General features: G+C 40.5%; 1 long non-coding RNA gene across 1 annotated transcript in view; it reads left to right on the forward strand.

The window, feature by feature from the left end:
• LOC101910021 (uncharacterized) overlaps window positions 1-23,734 on the forward strand; it is a 49,086-nt gene extending 25,352 nt beyond the window's left edge. The window contains exons 3-4 of the long non-coding RNA XR_804174.4: window positions 14,647-14,737; window positions 15,728-23,734. This is a non-coding gene — a long non-coding RNA (uncharacterized lncRNA). The remainder of the gene's footprint in view (window positions 1-14,646; window positions 14,738-15,727) is intronic.
• The last annotated feature ends 1,626 nt before the right edge of the window (window positions 23,735-25,360 follow it).

Raw genomic sequence — 25,360 nt, forward strand, 5'->3', positions numbered from 1 at the left:
ATAGCCATGCTCAACTTTTCCCTGTAAATTGCCTAAAACACCAGGGTCTGATGCCTGGTAATTTTATTGGTGTTTCCTCTAGCAACCCACACTAGCATTACAATTATCTGTTGGTAGGAATCTAATACTGACTTTCCTGGGCTTTGCTACCTTTTTTTTTCCTGCTGCAGATACATTTGGTTATAGCTTAGCAACCTTACAGATATTCATGTGCATAGGTGATTGTAATGTGCTATTTTCTTTTAGCTTATTAAATAAAACCTCACCCATCAGCAGTGTTTTAGATCCAGTGGAATTTTTTTCGCTGTAAAATCTTAACAACCAGCAGGAATATTGTGCCATTAGTCTCTGAGTGGCAGCCGACATGGTTCATCAAAGAAACTCAAAATACTTCCCAAACGTTAATTAAACCCCGTTACATCATTGCCTAGTTGTATGCTGCATTTTATTCTGAAAAAAAAAAAATTAATGCAAGCAAGTAGATGACAGAGGTACATAGCAGAGGAAAATGAAAACTTCTTGAGGAAACAAATTTGAGTTTCACGTACCAAGGACACCTACTCCCTCTTAATAAAATATTCTAGCCCCTGATCACATTCGGCTGCTCATCTTATATATAGAACTGTTGATCCAATTTTCCTTTCTTTCAACATTATTCTCTTGACACAGGCAGAAATATTTGGTTCTTGCTTTTATTGCCATTAGACAAGGTAAGGCAGTAGCCCACAGGGGAACTTGAACAGTTTCTAAAGTAACAAGGAAGTTGTACGCTTTCTTAGTGTCACACCCTGGTCCACTGGGAGCAGAAGGATTCTAAGCCAGTTTGAGTCCCTTGCAAGCAGCAGGACCTATAAAATGAGAGTTAGAGCCTAGATCTGGCTTGGAGGTTTGAACTGCTCTTTTGAGGTCATGCAGGGATCCTAGAGGGACTGTGTGCTGGGAGGGGCTGGAATGCAGACAAACCTGTACCCTGCTCGCTCTCCACTCCAAACACCATGAAAGAGAGTGCTGAATTGCCAGGCTTGAAACTGCAGAGTCCTCTTCCCAGAAATCCTCTGACTCACCCTTAAAGCAGAAGTTGGCTGCCAGTTTGCTAGAATTTTTGGCTGACCCTGAGTCTGGTTTAATTGCTCCAATCTTCATCTCCCTCGTGACACATCAGATCACACTTCCTGGTGTCTTATAGTTTCCATGCCTACTGGATTCAATATCTGGAATATGTCTTCTTCATCAATTATGATTATCTTTTGCATTTAGTCTGATATTATCACGATGAATATTAATTAGTTCTTGATGCTGTTGTTTTCATGATCATCTGTGTCCTTGAAACTCTTGTGTTTAATCAACAGTTTTGAAGAACTAGGTACCATATACAACAGTCATAAAAATATCTTTCTTTTTAATACTTATTTTTATTTATTTGGCTGCACCAGATCTTGCTGTGGCATGTGGGATCTTTAGTTCCCCGACCAGGGATTGAACTCAGGCCCCCTGCCCAGGGAACCTGGCGTCTTAGCCACTGGGTCACCAGGGCAGCTCCTCTTTCATTTTTAAAATGCTTTCACAACCAGGATATTATGTCTTGGATTCATTTCTTTATTTGCTCATTTATGCACTCATACAACCAAGAGACTTCGAGGGTCTCACTGGGGATAAAATGATAATTAAAATATGGTTCCTGGTTTCAGGAGCTGACAGTGCAGAGCGGAGACATGTACACAGAATTGCGAAGACAAGTGCTGTGCTTGAGCTGATCCTCAGATCATTGTGTTTACCAGTGAGGAAAAGAGCCGTAGAGAGCGCAAAGGCCCTCTCAAGGTCACACGGCTAGCTACTTGAGGAATAAAAGCGAATATGCAAAGCTTCTGGTTATTAAGCCACTGAATTTTTGCCAATTCTGCCACTTTGTTTTCTTTAGAGCAGTGGTTTTCCGAAGTGTGGTCCGAAGACCAGCCAAATCAGCACCATCTGAGAACTTGTTAGGAAAGCAAATTCTCAGCACTCCCAGACCTACTGAATCTGAAATACTGGAAGTGGGGCTCAGAAATCTGTATTTTATTAAGCCCCACAGGTGATTCTGATATACACTAAGTCAGAAAACTGTTGTTTTAGATCAGTGCTTCTTAAACATCAATGTGCATAGGAATTACCTGGGAGTCTTCTTAAAGATGTAGATTTTGCTAGCAAAGTAATGCTCAAAATTCTCCGAGACAGGTTCTGAGAGTACATGAACTGAGAACTTCCAGATGTTCAAGCTAGATTTAGAAAAGGCAGAGGAACCAGAAATCAAATTGCCAACATCTGTTGGATCATAGAAAAAGCAAGAGAATTCCAAAAGAATATCTACTTCTGCTTCATTGATTACAAAAAGTTAAAGCCTTTGACTATGTGGATCACAACAAACTATGGAATATTCTTAAAGAGACGGGAATATCAGACCACCTTACTTGCCTCCTGACAAATCTGTATGCAGGTCAAGAAGAAATAGTTAGAACCGGACGTGGAACAATGGACTGACTCCAAATTGGGAAAGGAATACGTCAAGGCTGTATATTGTCACTCTGCGTATTAACTTATATGTTGAATACATCATGAGAAATACCAGGCTGGATGAAGCACAAACTGGAATCAAGATTGCTGGGAGAAATAACAATAACCTCAGAATCACAGATGACTCCACCCTTATGGCAGAAAGCGAAGAGGAACTGAAGAGCCTCTTGATGAATGTGAACGAGGAGAGTGAAAAAGTTGACTTAAAACTCAACATTCAGAAAACTAAGATCATGCCATCCGGTCCCATCACTTCATGGGAAATAGATGGGGAAACAATAGAAACAGTGACAGACTTTATTTTGGGGGGCTCCAAAATCACTGCAGATGGTCTCTGCAACCATGAAATGAAAAGACACTTGCTCCTTGGAAGAAAAGTTATGACCAACCTAGATAGCATATTAAAAAACAGAGACATTATTTTACCAACAAAGGTCCATCTAGTCAAAGCTATGATTTTTCCAGTAGTCATGTATGGATATTAGTGTTGGAGCAAAAAGAAACCTGAGCACTGAAGTATTGATGCTTCTGAACTGTGGTGTTGCAAAAGACTCTTGAGAGTCCCTTGGACTGCAAGGAGATCCAATCAATCCATCCTAAAGGAAATCACCCTGAATATTCATTGGAAGGACTGATGTTGAAGCTGAAACTCCAATACTTTGGCCACCTGATGCGAAGAACTGACTCATTGTAAAAACCCTGATGCTGGGAAAGATTGAGGGCAGGAGGAGAAGGGGAGGGACAACAGAGGATGAGATGACTGGATGGCATCACCAACTTGATGGACATGAGTTTGAGCAAGCTCCAGGAGTTGGTGATGGACAGAAAAGCCTGGAGTGCTGCAGTCCATGGGGTTGCAAAGAGTCGGAAAGGACTGAGTGACTGAAATGAACTGAATTGAGATCAAAATGCTATAGACAGCTTTCTGACAGTAACGCAGAGCCAGTTGACAAGAAGGGAAAAATGTGTGTGTGTGTATACACATCTATAAAACTTCGCAGATTGGAAGCACTTAATATAGGGTAAACACATGGGTAAACATCAATAAAGAGCATTGTATAGAAACCACAATGTAGTAATCACAGAACATGTAGAAAGTAATAAAGTTACAAAACGTTCAAGATGTTTTGGAAAGCCTATAAAACATTTGACACAGTTCCCCCTGCCAAAAAAGGGTAAAATTCCTAGATTTAACAAATGAAAATATTTTATCTGGAAATTCTAAAAACAGTTAAAAATAAGAGGGCTTGATGACCTCTGGGGATTCCACTGGTGTAGATTGCCAGTTTCTCTGAAATTCCTGTTAAGCATTATTGTAAAAGGAGATTGTAGGGTAGTGACTTTCCCTGTCCCAGGCAGATTCACTCTAGGCCTCTCAACTGGTTCAGAAGAGTGTATCTGTCGGGATTGTTTCCCAGCTGCAGGTAACAAAACCCAATAAAAGATAGCTGAGACAGGAAAGGAGTTTACTGGTCTCATGCCATGGAAAGTCAGAGTTAGGTAGTCCAAGGCTAGCATGAGTCAGCGATGTCACCAAGAGTCCAGATTCCATTCATCTCACTGTTTCACCACTCTTAACATTATAAAACGGCTGCTGTTCTTTCAGACACTAAGTGCAGGTGGCAGGTGAGAAGGAGAGAAAGGGCAAGATAAAGGTTAAAGAACCCAGGAGCATGCCAACTGAAGTTGTCTCCAAGAAAAGTGCCTGTGAGTTGCACCCAATGAATTCCTTTTTCATCTCCTTGGTCAGAACTTGGTCATATGGGTTTCCTGATCACTGAGAATCTGGAAAACTGGATGCATACACCTTGGATAAATTCAAGGTTCAGTTGTTAAGGAAAATTGTTAAAAATGAATGAATACTGGGTGGGCAATAAGCAGTGTGTGTCTTAAGTCAATTATGGACGTGAAATGAAGTGAAGTCGCTCAGTCGTATCCAAATCTTTGCAACCCCATGGACTGTAGGCTACCAGGCTCCTCTGTCCACGGAATTTTCCAGGCAAGAGTACTGGAGTGGGTTGCCATTTCCTTCTCCAGGATATCTTCCCAACCCAGGGATTGAACCCGGGTCTCCCGCATTGCAGGCAGACGTTTTACCATCTGAGCCACCAAAGAAGTCAATTATGGAGAAGGTGGTATTTCAGCAGTGGATGAAAGGAAGACAGAAAGTCTGAGTGAGTGGTGGAAGAATCCCAAAGAGATTTGGAAGCATGAGTGACGAGGTTGTATGAGGTTGGCTGTTTACACAAACTAATATATGACCTCAAGTGGGGTCAGATCACCCAATTCAAAGTAAACCTCCATATTTTAGATCTGGAACATGCCTGATTCTCTGTTCCCCAGACTCTTTTGGAGAACAAGCTTAGTGCTGAATGACAGGTGTTACATATTTATTAATATTTGACATTTATTTATTAGTAGGCAGTGTTGTTTCTCAGTCTAATTTAACTTGAAATACATAACACATAGAGTCTCTGGGCAATTGATAATCTCTTACAGGTGAACCTTATGATATGATATTAATTTTGCCACCATTCAAGCAAATGGGGCTTCCCTGATGGCTCAGATGGTAAAGAATCTGCCTGCAATGCAGGAGACCCAAGTTTGATCCCTGGGTTGGGAAGATTCCCCTGGAGAAGGGAATAGCTACCCACTTCAGTATTCCTGCCTGGAGAATCCCATGGACAGGGGAGGAACAAAATGGGCTACAATCCACAGAGTCACAGAGTCAGACACGACTGACTGACTAACTCTTTCACTTTCATAAACCAAATGGAAGCACCTTAGCAGATTTCATAGACTCTTCTGCTTGGACTAGTGGAATTTTTAATACTATATAAAATGAATGACTTTATTACATTAGGACAATAGTGAAACGCTGGTGGAATCTCTACAGAATAACATTTGAACCAGACCTTAAAGGATGAGTAAGATTTCACTAACTCATGCAGACACAGACACTTCAAGCCTCTGCTTTGTTAGAGAATTGTTAAATTACCTTGAAAAGACATCTTGCTATATCAGAAAGATCAACTCACCTGTTTTATAAAGAAAAAAAATTGTAAGAAAAAGTAGATGAAATAAGTCTTCTCAAATGTTGCATTGATTTTCTACTTTAATTCTCATTCAATTATCCAGAAAACGTCATTCTCCCAAAGTCCTTTGAAATAATTGACCTTTTATCTGAATCCTAAAGCCTCTTTTTTATGGTGCATTTTGTGAACATTTCCTTCCTTTCTCTTCTGCAGGCAAAAAGGTGACAGTTTCTTATTTCACTTCCACCTAATCAACAACATCAGCAATTGTTCATTCTGGCTTGATATTTGTATGTTGGGGAGGGGGTGGTGTTAGGGAACAAAAGGAATGAAGAATAAAATCGGAAAACGAGGGAAAGAACATGTCGCTCCAGACTCTGGGAGCAGTCAAATCAGGCTGCCAGCTGCAACAAGAATCTCTCTAATAAGGAAATTAGAGCATGATCATTTCTGGCTATGTGACTCTGATTCTAAATAGGTTTTACAAATAGATTGTGATTGAACTTGGAAACATAAACAAATTGGCTTAGTGGAATAAAGGCTGAACTACATTTTAGTTGGGGAATTAAAATGCTTTTACAGGAGGCTCTCTGAGAGAAGGGACAGCTATTTTAACGAGAGCATATGCATTTGTGAAACCCACTGGCTTTGTTGCTTTCTCTTTGGAGAGTCAGGTCTGATAAACTCAAAAGAAAGTTTCCCAATAGAGTTTCTAAGAGGACAAGTGATAAAGGCTCGGAATGGGCAGTGTGTATTTGAAATTCCCCATTCAGATGCTGGGAAGAGAGGTGCCATTTAAAAATAATAGATTTTAAAATATCAGTAGCTTAAAAAATTCTAGTCAGTGATCTCCCTTGGATGTTTCTTTTGTCTCTTAGAGGTTTGGGGATAGAGGTTCTCTAAGCTCTATTAATACATTTCACTTATAAATATTCATGCAGTGTTCCCGGTGCCTCCCTGACTGACTCAGTGAAGGCTCTCTACCCTGGTGAGAGAGTGGTGCCAGAGGAGATGCTAAATTCTAATAAGGCCCTGGGTCAGCCTCAGACAACCTAGAGTCATTTGAAAACACTAGACTTTCCAGTCAAGATAAAGGGTTATAAATGTCTGTGTGTCCAAGCTTATATTCCACACGAGAGGATTAACTTCCTCTCTCTGCAAAGTCTCCCGGTTGTTAAAAATAGTCACGGTTCTGTGTGTTTTGAGCTTCACATGGTGAGGAAAGAGATCTGCCTGACGGGAAGATGCTCTTTTTTATTTCCCTTTTTCTAAATCCACTGATTACTCGCTAAGGCCTAATCCACCATGGAGTGCAAGTCAGCAAAATCTCTCTGATAGTGATCAGTTCATACATTCAGAAACAAAGTGTAGGCCCTGGGGACCCACAGGGTCATCGACTTGCTGGGTAGGAGTTCAGATCAGCTCCTGGAGAGTACATCCCACAGTGACAAAATGCTTACACTGTGGACATTTTTCTGACTGTCTAGGGACCAAAAACTAGATCCTTCTGTGTTAACTCTTCTGCCCACATCTAGGGATGTTCCTAGGAAGTGGATGAAGCCTGGTGTTGCATTTACTCTTTCTCCCTTATTAGGCTCTCACATTCCTGGAGCCTGAGTGAGTAATTTCTCCCACTAAATGCTTTCTAGGCCCAAGTGGATGAGCACACCGAACTTAAGTCCACACTTTGTCTACGGCTCTATTGACACATATACATTGCGTAGGGAAATAAAATATTTTTGCTAAAAGAAGCTTATATTGTCTCATGTTTTCATTTCAGAGATACTTTATTTTCATTTATGATTCAGCTTTAAATGGGTATTTAGCCGTAATATTTCAGCCCCCTGCTGCTGCTTTTTCTGTCAAGCTTATAGAAATTTATAAATGAATTACCAGGTGAACTTCTTATTTAAATGGAACTCAAATTAATTCATTGTGGAAATAAAATTTCTACTCTTTTACCCACCCACTCAACATAAACAGTTTATTTTCCTTATAGGGGATTTTCCCTAACAAGCAGAGCACAGCAGAAAACACATCAAACTGGGTGTCTTATGACCTAGATTCTAGCCATAGCTCTTCCACAAATGAATGAATCTGGACAAGTCATACATAAAAAATGGAGCTATGCCAGGTGCATTGGAAGATGAGCTTCTCAAACTTTACTGTGTGTATTAGTCTGGGTTTTCTGAGAAACAGAACCAATAAGAGGAAAGTATATAAAATTTGTAAATATAGTGTGTGTGTATATATATATATATAGATAGATTTTTTTTTTTTTTTTAAGAAATTCACTCATATGATTACAGAGGCTTGGCGGGTTCAAAATCTACAGCATAAGCCAATAGATTGGACACCCAGGGAAGAGCTGCCGTTTGAGTCCAGAGGTGGTCTGATGTTATAATTCTCTCTTCCCAGGAGGGTAGGTCAGTCTATTAAAGCCATCAAATGATTGGGTGGGACTCACTCATTTACTCATTATGCTGGGTAATCTGCTTTATTCAAATTTCATTGATTTAAATGTAATCTCATCTAAAAAAATTTCTCTGAAGAAGCATCTAGAACACTGCTTGATCGGATACCATAGACTAGTCATGTTGACACAAAATTAGCATTCATGCCGTAAGTATGAATCACCTGAAATGCTTGTCAAACATAGATTCCTGGACTCTGCCTTCAGATTTCTGATTCTAATTTGCTATCCTTTTGCCAGGGGATGCTGATGCTGCTCTTTTAGGGCTTACTTTTTGAGGAGTACTGTTTTAGGTTCTATGAGCATGGTCCAGCCTCTTCTACAGATGAAGAAACTGAAGCCTATAGTTATGAATAGGTTTGTCCCAAAGAGTTCATACCCAAATCTTCAAATCTTCATCCAGGGCTTTTTTCACATAATGTGCTGCCAACGTGTAGTACAAATGAACTTTCTTAGGATGAAATCTACTCTTGTAATTGAACCTTCTTCAAAACCAAATTGAACTAGTTGGATTTTTCGTAGAATTTGACAACCTGACACTAAAATTCATGTGGAAGGGCAAAAAGTCAGTAAGAGTCAAGACAATTTTGAAAAAGAATAAGGAGGGAAGACCCATACTAACTTTTTTGCAGGTGTTTTATAAAACTATAGTCATTGAAACAGCATAGAATTGAAACAAATTAAGAACCCATTGTCTGGCCATAAATATTTGAGATATACATGACAGAGGTAGCATTATGAGAAAAAGATAAGCTATCCATAAATAGTGCTTGAAAATGGCTATTTTTGCGGGAAAAAATACATTGCCTACCCATCCCATGCTTTAAAAAAAATTCCAGATATATCAGCATAGAAGCAACATTTAAAAACTTTGAATGAAAAATTTAAGATATTTTTTCTATCAGGGCAGAAAAATATTTCTTAAATGAGACATAAAAATGCACACCATAAAGTAATATAACAATAAGCCAATATTTATTTTGTTATTCTATTTGTATACAATATTTTGAGTACCTTATATATGCTAATTTGTGTAAACCTCATGAAAACCCTAGGTTACACTTCTGCCACTTACCACACAGGTTAAGGAAGTGAACAGTCTCTCCAGCCCTCAGTCTTTTATGAAGATCAAGGGCCATTATTATTATGATCTTCATAAAAGACCAAGGCCTGAAGAGACTGTTCACTTCCTTAACCTGTGTGGTAAGCGGCAGAGGTGTGAGATGATCCTAGATATTCAAGATCTATGCTAGAGTCACTGCTCTATACACTACCTCTTAAGAGTGGAAAATGGACTACATTCAAGTGAAAAGAATATATATTACATAAATTAATTGAAAATACAAACCAGTACTAGGAGGAAATATTTTTAATGCATATAACCTCAAAGGATTATAAAACATGCAAACACACACGTACACATACAGAGCACACTTACAAAATCAGTATGGAAAAAGAAGCACTCTATTAGAAAATGGGCACAGATTATGAACAGGCACTTTACTGGAAAGGAAAATCAAATGACCGTAATCATATGAAAATTTCATGCTAGATCAGATCAGTCACTCAGTCGTGTCCGACTCTTTGCGACCCCATGAATCGCAGCATGCCAGGCCTCCCTGTCCATCACCAACTCCCGGAGTTCACTCAGACTCACGTCCATCGAGTCAGTGATGCCATCCAGCCATCTCATCCTCTGTCATCCCCTTCATGCTAGCCAACATATAAATCAGTATTATGCCTTCAGAGGGCAATTTGGCCATACTTACCACAGTAAAAGGTGCACCTTTCCTATAGGGCATTCTTTGTGTATACAAAGACAGCTTTGCAGAGTTGTTCTAGCAAAAAATTGGAGATAATAACTCAGTAAAAAAGTGGTTCAACAAATTACAGAATAATTACATTTTGGAATACAAAGTAAAATAGGCTAGATATATCTGCACAGATAAAGAACCTAATGGTGAGTGGACAAAAGATGTTGAAAATCGTCATATAGCATATGATATCATTTGAGTAAAGCCTAAAATTTCACAAAATAATGCCATCAAGTGTTTTCAATGCATAACATTACCATACGGATATAGATCAACTTTAGTCTAACAGTGTCATTTGGGGGATGGAAGATGGGGGAAGGGAGAAAGGTGAGGATGAAAGAGAAATCTAGTTATAGCTTACTTTTTTTAGTCTCAAGGAGACATGGATAAATATTAAGATGTGTTAAATATTGACTATTATTAATATGTGTTATATATTGTATTAAATATTGACCTGAGCATTTTGTTATTTTCTCTTTATTCGAAATTGCCTATAATTACATGTTCTAAAAGAAATAAAAATGCATCCCTGCAGTCATTATTTTTAGGATACAATTGTGTTCTTTTTTTCTAAGAACTAAAATATACAAACTTTCTCCTTCTGTGTGTTTTTTCTCAAATATACTTTTCAACTTATTATAAAATCTCAGAGTTGGAAGAAAATTTAGAAGGTGTTTGTTCAAAGCTACCACTTAATACAGGCACCTCTGGATTCAAATTATTATTCCAAGTAAAAATAATTGGTAAAATTTTTCTTTATGCTTAATAGTCTGGAAAATATAGCTTTGGTTAACTGGTTATTTTGTTTTAATGGAGTTGGATTCTATGGATAATGACTTTATAAAGTGAAACATAATAAATTGCAGTTAACATTAATACTATGCTGAGCACATAATTTTATCTGTAATGGTATAGAAGGCTGCAAAGAGTCTCAAGATCATCATTATAACCATCAATTACCAATATTTTGGTAATACAGATCAGATCAGATCAGTCGCTCAGTCGTGTCCGACTCTTTGCGACCCCATGAATCGCAGCACGCCAGGCCTCCCTGTCCATCACCAACTCCCGGAGTTCACTTAGACTCACGTCCATTGAGTCAGTGATGCCATCCAGCCATCTCATCCTCTGTCGTCCCCTTCTCCTCCTGCCCCCAACCCCTCCCAGCATCAGAGTCTTTTCCAATGAGTCAACTCTTCGCATGAGGTGGCCAAAGTACTGGAGTTTCAGCTTTAGCATCATTCCTTCCAAAGAAATCCCAGGGCTGATCTCCTTCAGAATGGACTGGTTGGATCTCCTTGCAGTCCAAGGGACTCTCAAGAGTCTTCTCCAACACCACAGTTCAAAAGCATCAATTCTTCGGCGCTCAGCCTTCTTCACAGTCCAACTCTCACATCCATACATGACCACAGGAAAAACCATAGCCTTGACTAGATGGACCTTTTTTGGCAAAGTAATGTCTCTGCTTTTGAATATGCTATCTAGGTTGGTCATAACTTTTCTTCCAAGGAGTAAGCGTCTTTTAATTTCATGGCTGCAGTCACCATCTGCAGTGATTTTGGAGCCCAGAAAAATAAAGTCTGACACTCTTTCCACTGTTTCCCCATCTGTTTCCCCATCTATTTCCCATGAAGTGATGGGACCAGATGCCATGATCTTCGTTTTCTGAATGTTGAGCTCTAAGCCAACTTTTTCACTCTCCACTTTAACTTTCATCAAGAGGCTTTTTAGTTCCTCTTCACTTTCGCCATAAGGGTGGTGTCATCTGCATATCTGAGGTTATTGATATTTCTCCCGGCAATCTTCATTCCAGCTTGTGTTTCTTCCAGTCCAGCGTTTCTCATGATGTACTCTGCATATAGGTTAAATAAACAGGGTGACGATATACAGCCTTGACGTACTCCTTTCCCTATTTGGAACCAGTCTGTTGTTCCATGTCCAGTTCTAACTACTGCTTCCTGACCTGCATACAAATTTCTCAAGAGGCAGATCAGGTGGTCTGGTATTCCCATCTCTTTCAGAATTTTCCACAGTTTATTGTGATCCACACAGTCAAAGGCTTTGGCATAGTCAATAAAGCAGAAATAGATGTTTTTCTGGAACTCTCTTGCTTTTTCCATGAGCCAGCAGATGTTGGCAATTTGATCTCTGGTTCCTCTGCCTTTTCTGAAACCAGCTTGAACATCAGGAAGTTCATGGTTCACGTATTGCTGAAGCCTGGCTTGGAGAATTTTGAGCATTACTTTACTAGCGTGTGAGATGAGTACAATTATGTGGTAGTTTGAGCATTCTTTGGCATTGCCTTTCTTTGGGATTGGAATGAAAACTGATCTTTTCCAGTCCTGTGGCCACTGCTGAGTTTTCCAGATTTGCTGGCGTATTGAGTGCAGCACTTTCACAGCATCATCTTTCAGGATTTGGAATAGCTCAACTGGAATTCTGTCACCTCCACTAGCTTTGTTTGTAGTGATGCTTTCTAAGGCCCACTTGACTTCACATTCCAGGATGTCTGGCTCTAGGTCAGTGATCACACCATCATGATTATCTTGGTCTTGAAGATCTTTTTTGTACAGTTCTTCTGTGTATTCTTGCCATCTCTTCTTAATATCTTCTGCTTCTGTTAGGTCCATACCATTTCTGTCCTTTATCGAGCCCATCTTTGCATGAAATATTCCTTTGATATCTCTGATTTTCTTGAAGAGATCTCTAGTCTTTCCCATTCTGTTGTTTGCCTCTATTTCTTTGCATTGATCGCTGAAGAAGGCTTTCTTATCTCTTCTTGTTATTCTTTGGAACTCTGCATTCAGATGTTTATATCTTTTCTTTTCTCCTTTGCTTTTCACTTCTCTTCTTTTCACAGCTATTTGTAAGGCCTCCCCAGACAGCCATTTTGCTTTTTTGTATTTCTTTTCCATGGGGATGGTCTTGATCCCTGGTAATACAAGGAGGTGCCAATTTAAAGAGATCTGGACGGCATGATGTCAGATAATATGAATTAAAGGACTACTTGGAGGGAAGGTAATTACCTTGTATGATGTGTTGTGGGAGGTGCCTTATATACACAATTTCATTTAAATCCTACAACAACCCCATAAGGTAGATATTGTTAGTCCCACTTTTCAAATAAAAGCATTGAAGTTCAGAGAGATTTGAGGTAATATGCCCTACATCTTGTTAAGAAAAATTATCCTAAATGTGAAAATAAGGCAAAAAGAATCTTATATATCCTTTCAACATTATACTAGAGCTTTACCTAATTCGAGCCTACAGATTGTTAATTCTCTTACAGAATGTACCTTTGTTTGACTTACTACTTACTATTGATTAGTCCTAAACTCTGTGAAACTCTAGGTTAACTTGTAGATTTTTGTCTGATAACAATGCAAATGATTTTTGTCCGGTAGAGAATATAATTCCATGGAGACACATTTCTTTCTCCCCTCCTTCTATCCTTCCTTCCTTCCCATCTATCTATCTATAGGTATGCATTCAATCTTTACAATTTTTGAACCAGTATTATAATCCTAATGCTTCCCTCATTAATAAATTAAATGAATTTTGACATGTGCTCTTTGTATGTTTGCACAAGAGTCAAGTTTTTACCTTATACTGTCATACTTTGACAGTTTCACAGCTAAAGCCAAGGCTTTGGTTTCAGAGCATGTGTTCTTGCTCTCACAAACTCTTTTTGGATGTATGTAGTGAATGTCAATGGCACCCCACTCCAGTACTCTTGCCTGGAAAATCCCATGGAAGGAGGAGCCTGGTAGGCTGCAGTCCATGGGGTCGCTAAGAGTAGGACCCGACTGAACGATTTCACTTTCATTTTTCACTTTCATGCATTGGAGAAGGAAATGGCAACCCGGTCCAGTGTTCTTGCCTGGAGAATCCCAGGGACGGGGGAGCCTGGTGGGCTGCCGTCTATGGGGTTGCACAGAGTCAGACACAACTGAAGTGACTTAGAAGTAGTAGTAGTGAACGTCATTACTGAACACTCGAACTTAATTAAGGTACTAGTCCTCTGATGTGGGGGCAGGGAAAAGGACACTGTGAGAAAAACAGTCTCAGTTTTCCTTCCTCTGGGAAGTGGAAACAATATGGAGGATACCCGTTTCTGGACGTGCATCTCCTAAGACATAGAGGTCTTGTCACTTAGATCCCTACATTTGATACTTCCTCCTGCCCAATAAATAGATAGACTGGCTTACTCAGAGTTTCATTCCATACTATGCATTTTATACATGTGTGTTATATGTATACATACACATGTAGGTATGTGTATGCATATTTGTACTATGTATTTTGCATTTCATAGTCTGAGTGATATAGAATATGTATCATAATGAGTAGAGTCCATGTTTCCATTTGTAATTTCTATCCCAATCTCTCCTCAACCAATTTCTAGCTCTAAAATGAATCTCTATAACCCAAGGTATTTTAGAAAGACAGTTCTAATCTATAAACTTTAAGGATATACATTCACACACATATAACATGAAACCCACTCATTCATGTTAGTGAGAATAAGGAATTAGTGAGAATATGGAACTGTGGACGATTTTTAAGAAACTGAAGTGGCATTATTCTCAAGTACCTATATGTTCTTATTTCAGTTATGAAACTCTACCCTGTAATTGTTCTTGGGGACTAATTAATGGGAAGATTAAAATGGTATGCAGTCAACTTATCAACAAAAGGAAGAAATGGGCATTTCTTAAGTGATTGCGAAGTTTGTTCTCTTAAGCAAGTAAAACAACTCTTACTTTCTTTATAGCCTTTTCCAGGTTATCAATCAACATAGAATAACCTTTCTTGATAGGAGAAACCAAGAGAATTCTTTCAAATCTAAAGCAGGAATATGTGAGGTAAGGAGATTTCGATGCTTCTACATTTTTTCCCCATAGGTTACTTCACTAAGCAAGCTAATTGGGCTTAGTCCACATCCCTGGTAACAACATCTTGAAGCAAAATGTTGGAAAAGGTCTCCTGGCAAATGCAACTAGTGGCCACTGCCCTTTTGCCTGGAAACAGAGGCCTGCTATTGTACCAGGCAGAGCCCAGAGGACAACAGGCAGGCGGTCTGGCAGGGTTGCCTGCTGATGCTAATTGCCCTAGTCCAGCAGAGGAGAGAAATTGATGCCAAGTTCTTGCACAAGGTCAAATGTTTCTGGAGGAAGGGAGCCAGGGTTAAATTAGCAGTCAGAATGAGGTAGGAAGCTGGGTGGAGAAACGCAGGCTGGGAGAGGGGGCAGAAGTCTGGAAATTCAAACGGAGACAGCAGTAAAAAGTAATTACTAACACATTTTCCAACTTGGAAAGCCAGCCACATCCCACACCAGGGCCAGACTCGGAGCTCTTCTGTTCCAAGGAGGTTGGAACAGACTCAGGGGACAGGAAGGGACTGTGCAAGCCAGCTGCCTGTGGCTGACTTTGGAGCTGCACTCCCCAAAAAGGGAAATTCATCTTGAAAGAGAAAGCAAAGGACATTGCTCCTGAAATTCTCCATTCAGAGTAACATTTGCCATACATTTTATGTATCCATCCTTTTAGGACCTTTTAGGATAATTTAGCCAAAAATTATCAAACATCAAAACAAAGTAAAGGGAAACCTTTTAGGAAAATGTAAGCCTTTGTGAACCTAAAATATCTCCCTTCTCTGCTGTTCATCAGCTTCACTAGAGGAAAGAAACTGTGGGAGGCACAGATCTCAGGAGAAGAGGAGGAGGCGAAGGGGGAGGAAAAATAAGGGAAAGGGGAAACAATGGTCTCTGGTGTCAGGGAGAAATTCATGATTGGATTGATTGTTTTGGATTGACTGTTTTGACAGTTGATTTTTATTTTTATTTTCCCTCCAGCTTCAGAACCATGACAGACGATTGCTGAACATCAAATTGATGAGTGAATACTTCATCAGATCTGGTTGCCTTAACAACTAAAATAGCCAAAATGTTAAGACAGTCAAATAAGATTGATTATTTTTGATACAATCCGTGGGTGGCTGACCCAGAAAGCCTCAGCCTAATCACACATATAAACACAGGGGCTGTATCAACAGATGCAAAAGCAGCCAGAGGACAAGCGAGATGTCTGTCAATCACCTGGATGCCTCCTGTCTACTATGCACCGAATGGCATGTAGAGAAAACACCAGAAAGAGGCTCTGGATTGCTCCTGGGTGCTAGATGTCACAGGAGGTAGTCAGCCTTAAAAGCTGAGAATTTTGATCCTTTCAATTTCCAGCAAAAGGGCAGAGCCTGGCTTGTAATGGAGAAGCAGATTTCCTCCAAATTGTTGTCTAGAGGTGCTGAATCATGCATGAACGTCAACAGATGACGCCAACCATGGCATCATTTCATAGGGGCTTTATCTGGTGTGAACTAAGCTCATTCTGCTTTATGAATTTTCTTTAAACATCCACAGATAATTGTGCTGTGTCATAGACCAAAAGGGAAATTAAATCTCTCTCATAGTGGATTTGGTATTTGCAGGCTTTCCTGAAGACAAGGAAAAGGAAATTCATTTTGGATTTTTAAAAAACACTTAAGTTAGAAAAAAAAATCACCATCTCAGGTGCCCATTTGAATTCAACCCACCGTGTGCAGAGGGCTAGCTGGATGCCTTAGCATAATTGTTCAGGTACAAAGGTTCCTGAAGCTTTACTTTGTTTATTTGTTTGATTAGGTTTTTCTTTTCATTTTGAGCTCTAGAAAATTATTAGTTGATAGCTCGATGGCAAGGCAGTCTGTTTTGAGAAAAGAGGAATTGATTAAGAAGTGAGAGATGGTGAGAGACTGAAATGATTGAAAAAGAAAAAGCCTACAAAACATTTACAGTGTAATTTTTCAATACAGATTTAAGTACATACAACATGCAGTTAGAAACAGATGCCTTTCAAGACTTTATTATTGATCTAAGAATAATTTGAGTTTCCCCCTTTTTAAACAGAATCCAAGAAAACATAATGCTATAATCTATATATTAGTTAGCATGGCATGATTTGAACATCTAATTGCTTGACATTTGAGTCAGTCTCAATGCTTAGAGGACCTAACAAAGCTAGCATGTAGCTGGATGTCAGGGAAGAGCAGTCACAATAATCGTTCATGGAAACAAAACATTAATCAGCAAATACCAGTTTGCTAGATTAATTAGCAAGGATGTGAACTTGATACGCATGCATGCATGCTAAGTTGCTTCAGTCACGTCCAACTTTTTGTGACCCTATGGACTATTGTCTGCCAGGTTCATCTGTCCATGGGATTCTCCAGGCAAGAATACTGGAGTGGGTTGCTATGCCCTCCTCCAAGGGATCTTCCCGAGGCGGGAATTGAATGTCTCTTACACTGGCAGGCAGGTTCTTTACCACTAGCACCATCTGAGAAACCCTAACTTGATATATTGGTATTTAGAAAGTGAATATACGGGTACTCTGTATGTTTAAAACATAATATCACATCTTCTTAGATAACTTAATATTTTACAATACTTTTGACTTTTCCTGTTTTAATCGATCCACACCACGGTTCTTTGGAGGTCGACATCTACATTGGACTCTACTGGTGAAGATATAGCTGTGCCAATCATGGCTGCCTTTTCCTTCCAGTGTCAGTTGCTAAGAGCTGAGCCTTTCCTCATACAAGTGGTCAATCAGTGAACAAGAACATGATGTTACCCAAACAGAGACAATCCATTTTGACCCCTGAAAATTTCCTGGGAATTTGAACTGGGAAATTCCTAAAGAATACGACAGTGGTGAGAACTGATGTAGAAATGCCTTGATGTGGGAAGAAGCTGGAGAGGCCATGATACTAACTGAGGTTCTAAGAGAGCAAAATCAATTCATTATCAGAAGTGAAAGGGAAAGAAAAGACACAGAGACAGCAGAAGGTGAGCAGGGAATAGGAGGGGGAAACTGAAAGGTAGAGAAGAGCCAAATGAGATAAATGAAAGAAGCATGACCTCCTGCTGCTGAGGTCACCTGCTGCGGAATCTTCACCTCCTGTTCCAGGGCAGCTGCTTTTGCTACTCTTGGTTTGTTTTCCCAGAAACCTTTACTAGCATGAGTGAGTCTTTGTTCCTTGCATCCAAAGGAATTTGACTGAAAAGCATTGTTATCTTCCATGATGCTATTGAGCACACTAAAGCACAAAGAGAAAGCAAAAGTCCTTTCCTGAGAAGATGGATTGTATTACAGCTCACAGACCTGCAAGTAGGAAGTGGTTGAGTCAACATCCTGCCCAGACTTTTCTAAAATCGGTGCTGAAGTCAGTTTATCACACTTTAGCATTTAAAAAACATACTCCCAAATCCTTTGACACTCCTTCCGTAAAGAGGTGGTGTCTGTCCCCTGCTATTGAAGCTGAGTGGGAACTTCTGACAGTTCCAACCAAAGAAGAGTAGCAGAAGTAATGCTGCATGATTTTTGAGACTGGTTTAGGAAAGACTGTACAACTTCTATTTAGTTTTCTGAAAATGCTCTTGGAACCCATCTGCCATGCTATGAGGAAATCCAAGCTGGTCAACATGGAGGGAGTCTCTGGAAAGATCCTGAGATGAGAGAGAGAGAAATAGGCATTGTCAACTTCAAGCTGTTTCAGATTTGCTCTGTCTCACTGCTTTTTAACAACCCTCCCTTCCACTCCCCTGCCCCCAGCTATTCTATAATAATTTCAATCACTGTTTGACTGCAGCACATGAGACACCCAAATGAGACCCACCCAGCTGAGCACTTTCTGGATTCCTGCCCCACAAAACTATGAATAAAATAATTACTGTTTGTATAAATAAATTCCCTGGTAACTCAGACAGTAAAGCATTGCCTGCAAGGTGGGAGACCTGGGTTCAGTCCCTGGGTTGGGAAGGTCCCCTGGAGAAGGGAGTGGCAACCCACTCCATATTCTTGCCTGGAGAATCCCATGGACCGAGGAGCCTGGTGGGCTACAGTCCATGGGATCGCAGAGTCAGACACAACTTAGCGGCTGAACACACAACAGCTTATAAATAATTAAGTTTTGAACATAACAATGAACATTTGGTTACAGCATTATTGCCAAATGTGTAAGAGGCTACATCCAGAACCTGAGAGACCTACCAGCCATCATACTTCCTCCGTAGTGGAAGGGGCAACTTATGATTCTTTGTTCTTTACCTTGAAGGGGGTGTCCTGGCAGGCCCCAAACCACTGGACTCCGGAAAACTTCATTGATATGTAGGTCCTTGAATCTCCATTAGAGATATTTCCCACTTTCTGGAGTTCATGTCTTTTACCAAAGCCTCCAAAACTTCTTGGCATTTCTTGCTTATCTGACCTGATTAACATGATGCCATCAGTCAAGTAAAGGAATGTGTGGCTCTCTGGAATGCCCAGTCATGTCACTGTATTATCAGAGGGAGAGAGTTAACATGGCCATGGGGCAAGATCATAAGTCTGTACTGTTATTTATCCCACATTGAGATCCAGGACTGCATACAGTGTGTTATATACCATGTTAATCTGCTCCAGGAAAGAAACCACTTTTGGTACCACAACTACAATTAGGACCACTACTTGACTGCATTTGTAGTAAACCACTATCATACCACAGGGTCCATCTGGCTTCTGTAGGTGCCACACTGGCGAATTAAATGTGGGTAGGGCAGAAACTGCCGACTCTGCCAATCTTTTAGGTCCTCCAGCCTGACAGTAGTCTATTTCCCAAGGACGCAATGTTGGTTTCAATTTAATACCTTGTCCATGGTAGGAGGGACAGTATCAGAGGCTTCCACTTGGCCTTTCTCATTATGAGAATTCTTAACTCACAGGCCAAGGAACCAATTTAGAGATTCTGTCAACTTCATAATCCAAATACACAGTCAGAGACTGGAGAAATAACCACTGATTGGGTCCATACACTTAGCTGACCATGAGCCAGGTACTTATCTCAACACACAGTTTTTGAACATTTGAGTAGTCTCCTTTCCCCAGTACATGGTTCCTCAAGTAGGTGACTGTAGATCCCTCCAGAGAAGGACAAGGAGAATCATTATGATAGCATTTGCTGTGATCTTGCATTGTCCTTCACTCATGAAAACCAGCCTTGATTTCAGTCAGTGGTTTTGGGGTTAAAAACTGAATCAGGTCCAGAAACTTAGCAAGGGATTGTATCATTTTATTGTAGCAGTAGTTCTGAACCTTTGTTTCCTTTTGTTACACAGATTGAGAAATAACCTTGTTGCCTGCTCAGTCTTGACCCTGGAGATGCTGTGTTCCATTAACTACCATCATGGCACTACATGAGTCATGCCACTCCCCGCCCGCCAACCTTGCCACTCTTTACAATAATTGAGCTCACTTTGCTTTTGACAGTTAAGCGCTACCACCTGGACTCTATTTTTTTCAGAAGTCTACCAGCACTGTGCTATTCGAGAGTCAGTTTTGCAACAGCATCCTCCAAAATCAGTCCTATTCTACAGAGGTCAACCACCGCCGAGACTCTTAACAATGCTGGCGTCCCCTGCACACCCCATGTTCCTTGGTAAATGGAATGTCCTCTGAACTCTCTCACGGATCATAATAAGTCAACAGGGTTTTTGACACTGCATAGTGTAGCCACTTCAATATGCCCAATTTCCCAGCCTTTCAATTCTTTCCTTCGTCATTTCCCCCAATAATTTTGGCATGCCTCCCAAGATTCTTGCCATCATCTTTAATCCTGCATCAAGGGTTAGTGCTCCGATATGTATAAACTGTCCTTTATCCAACTTTATATTCCATTTCCTTTCATCGAGCACCTCCAAGAATCCAGTCCGTTTTCATTCTGCTGGCTCTTGACAACAAATGTTGGTTATGTCTTTCAGTTCCTTCGGAGTATAATCCCTTTTCTTGCTTTTCAATTGTTTCACTTCCCCTGCTGGGTTGTGGTGTGTCTAGACTCTAAATTATTGTTCTGGTGATTACAAGGGGAGGTGGGGTAGATTATAGGGATGGGTACACACTGCTTTGCAAGGTAGAACCCTCTGTCTCATCTTCAGGTAAGGAGGAAGAACTATCCTTAACAAGATGGGATGGGCCTTTTTCCTTGGCCCAGAGTCTAGTAGAATATGAAGATTTAGATTCTTCATCTTAACTCTCAGGGTCCCACTCCTTCCCAAACAGGGCCACGAACTTCGTGTAGGTGAACTATAAGTGAAGCATCAACCTCCGTTTCTCATGACATACTCTGCATATAAGTTAAATAACTTGCTTTGAGTTATTTAATTTTAATAACTCCAACTCATGAGCATGGAGTTCTGCCATGGATTCTATACTTAAATCCTGGCCCCAATCCTCTGATTTTTTTGCCTTCATGCTGCAGGAGATGAGCATCCCTTTAACTACTGCTAAAGAGGCCCCCACCTGGCTTTCATAGTTTGCATATATTGATGGTTAACTGCCTTCATTGCCATTCTCTAATGCATGGATCACTATGAACAAAGCTAGTGGAAGTGATGGAATTCCAGTTGAGCTATTTCAAATCCTCAAAGATGGTGCTGTGAAAGTGCTGCACTCAATATGCCAGCAAATTTGGACAACTCAACAGGGGCCACAGGACTGGGAAAGGTCAGTTTTCATTCCAATCCCAAAGAAAGGCAATGCCAAAGAATGCTCAAACTACTGCACGATTGCACTCATCTCACAAGCTAGCAAAGTAATTCTCAAAATTCTCCAAGCCAGGCTTCAACAGTATGTGAACCATGAACTTCCAGATGTTCAAGCTGGGTTTAGAAATGGCAGAGGAACCAGAGATCAAATTGCCAACATCTGCTGGATCATCGAAAAAGCAAGAGAGTTCCAGCAAAACATCTACTTCTGCTTTATTGACTATGCCAAAGCCTTTGACTGTGTGGATCAAAACAAACTGTGGAACATTTTTAAAGAGATGGGAATACCAGACCTCCTGAACTGCCTCCTGAGAAATCTGTATACAGGTCAAGAAGCAAACTGGACATGTAACAACAGACTGCTGCTAAATTGGAAAGGAGTACGTCAAGGCTGTATATTGTCACCCTGCTTATTTAACTTGTATGCAGAGTACGTCATGAGAAATGCTGGGCTGGATGAAGCACAAGCTGGAATCAAGATTGCCGGGAGAAATATCAATAACCTCAGATATGCAGATGACACCACCCTTATGGCAGAAAGTGAAGAAGAACTAAAGAGCCTCTTGATGAAAGTGAAAGAGGAGAGTGAAAACAGTTGGCTTAAAGTTCAACATTCAGAAAACTAAGATCATGGCATCCTGTCCCACCACTTACTGACAAATAGATGGAGAAACAGTGGAAACAGTGACAAACTTTGTTTTGGGGGGCTCCAAAACCGCTGCAGATGGTGACTGCAGCCAAGAAATTAAAAGACTTTTGCTCCTTGGAAGAAAAGTTATGACCAATGCAGTTCAGTTCAGTTCAGTTGCTCAGTCATGTCCGACTCTTTGTGACCCCATGGATCGCAGCACACCAGGCCTCCCTGTCCATCACCAACTCCCGGCTTTCACTCAAACTCATGTCCATCGAGTTGGTGATGCCATCCAGCCATCTCATCCTCTGTCCTCCCCTTCTCCTCCTGCCCCCAATCCCTCCCAGCATCAGAGTCTTTTCCAATGAGTCAACTCCTCACATGAGGTGGACAAAGTACTGGAGTTTCAGCTTTAGCATCATTCCTTCCAAAGAACACCTAGGGCTGATCTCCTTTAGAATGGACTGGTTGGCTCTCCTTGCAGTCCAAGGGACTCTCAAGAGTCTTCTCCAACACCACAGTTCAAAAGCATCAATTCTTTGGCACTCAGCTTTCTTCACAGTCCAACTCTCACATCCATACATGACCGCTGGAAAAACCATAGCCTTGACTAGATGGACCTTCGTTGGCAAAGTCTGCTTTGAATATGCTATCTGCTTTCAAATATGCTGTCTAGGTTGGTCATACCTTTTCTTCCAAGGAGTAAGTGTCTTTCAATTTCATGGCTGCAGTCACTCTCTGCAGTGATTTTGGAGCCCAAAAAATAAAATCTGACACTGTTTCCACTGTTTCCCCACCTATTTCCCATGAAGTGATGGGACAGGATGCCATGATCTTAGTTTTCTGAATGTTGAGCTTTAAGCCAACTTTTTCACTCTCCTCTTTCACTTTCATCAAGAGGCTTTTTAGTTTCTCTTCACTTTCTGCCATAAGGGTGGTGTCGTCTGCATATCTGAGGCTTTTGATATTTCTCTGGGCAATCTTAATTCCAGCTTGTGCTTCTTCCAGCCCAGCGTTTCTCATGATGTACTCTCCATATAAGTTAAATAAGCAGGGTGACAATATACAGTCTTGAGGTACTCCTTTCCCTATTTGGAACCAGTCTATTGTTCCATGTCCAGTTCTAACTGTTGCTTCCTGACCTGCATATAGGTTTCTCAAGAGGGAGATCAGGTGGTCTGGTATTCCCATCTCTTTCAGAATTTTCCACAGTTTATTGTGATCCACACAGTCAAAGGCTTTGGCATAGTCAATAAAGCAGAAATAGATGTTTTTCTGGAACTCTCTTGCATATTAAAAAGCAGAGACATTACTTTGCAAGAAATTTCCATCTAGTCAAAGCTATGGTTTTTCCAGTAGTCCTGTATGGATGTGAGAGTTGGACTATAAAGAAAGCTGAGTGCCGAAGAATTGATGCTTTTGAACTGTGGTGTTGGAGAAGACTCTTGAGAGTCCCTTGGACTGCAAGGAGAGCCAACCAGTCCATTCTAAAGGAGATCAGCCCTAGGTGTTCTTTGGAAGGAATGATGCTAAAGCTGAAACTCCAGTACTTTGTCCACCTCATGTGAGGAGTTGACTCATTGGAAAAGACTCTGATGCTGGGAGGGATTGGGGGCAGGAGGAGAAGGGGAGGACAGAGGATGAGATGGCTGGATGGCATCACCAACTCGATGGACATGAGTTTGAGTGAAAGCCGGGAGTTGGTGATGGACAGGGAGGCCTGGTGTGCTGCAGTCCATGGGATCGCCAAGAGTTGGACACGACTGAGCAACTAACTGAACTGAACTGAACTGAGGAGGGGGTCATTGGAATCTCCAAGCATGAGCATGGGTGACAACCTGGACTTTTGACTGGCCTCTGAACTAGGGGGGAGCAGGTGCAGTCTTATAGGACAACACAACTTGTGAGCTCTGATGCTATCTCCAGGTCGGTGGTGTCAGAACCTAGCTGTTTGGGTGGCGCAGAACCAAAGCAACAATATTTGGACTTTTAACATCACTTGGCATCATTTGGTCTATAGTGAAAAAATAACGGCCAGGGAAAATCTGCTGCCCTAGGAACCAGAATATATAGAATCTTATATTATAAACTCTTATATAAATATAGAGTCTAGTTCTGGCTTTGCCATTTCTTAACTAAATTATTTTGGGAAAAATCACTTAGCCTCTTTGCATTTCAATTTTTTAATCTGTAAAGTGAGTGTAATATGATCAGTTTGTGTTATACTCATTTTATAGGTAGCTGTAAGAACCAGAGGAGCAATGTTTACAAATATAAAGTATTATCACTATTTTAGTTAAAACGGGGAATTTCTTTAAGGATTGTATTAAAAGCTCTAAACTGACTTTATTTTTGTACTTCACTAACTTTGCATTACTAATGGAAAATTTTTCCAAATTATACTTACTATTTTACCTGAAAATGGTTGTTTTTGCCTCTCAATTGCATTCTAAAGATAAACACAATAGAAGCTTTGCCAGGTGTGGCTTACTGGCCATCAGTCTAAGATGTTTAGAAACCTTCCCTTAATGATACAGAAAGGACAACTTTCAAACAAACCATTTAATAAGTGGCTGATAAAGTGAAAAATCCCCTTTCCACAAAAGCAACGAGAAGCAAAACCACAGTAATGTTCACTGCATCTCCCAGGACTGCAATCCTTAGGAAGAGAGAAGAGGAAGAGGGGGATGTTAATAATGCTTTATGTTCATACAGATTTCCCCCTCCATTGGTTTCCAAGCATTTGGCAAACTTTAATTGACTAATCCTCACATATCCCTCCAAGGTTAAGTAGGCAGCAGGTATTATCCTCTATTTTCAAATAGAGGAATAAAGGTACAAAGAGCTTAAATGCCTCCCTAAAGTCAGAAACAGAGGGCCCTGACTCCCATTCCACAGTCCAAACTCCCAGAACTCATTCTGCAGAGTCATTTTGGTCTTTTGATGATCTTTCTGAAGCACAATCCTCAACAATTCATTTTCCCAAAGACAAAAGATATGGTATTTTTGTTTCTCTATAGCATTTGCTTTGGCTTGAAGGCAAAGATACATATTTTCAGGCATGACAAACTTTTCTAGAGTTAAGCAAAGCTCAATGTGGGCAGAAAAGAAGCCTTTTGTGTGTGTGTGTTTAATTTCCAAGTAAGACATTGATGTTCTTTTCTGGGGCTGAACTCTCTTCGAATCCAACAGTGAGGCAGAGCTTGCGAACAAAACCCTTCCTATTCATTTCCAACTGT

The sequence above is a fragment of the Bos taurus genome, chromosome 1 (genome assembly GCF_002263795.3).
Source record: "Bos taurus isolate L1 Dominette 01449 registration number 42190680 breed Hereford chromosome 1, ARS-UCD2.0, whole genome shotgun sequence".
Taxonomy (NCBI): domain Eukaryota; kingdom Metazoa; phylum Chordata; class Mammalia; order Artiodactyla; family Bovidae; genus Bos; species Bos taurus.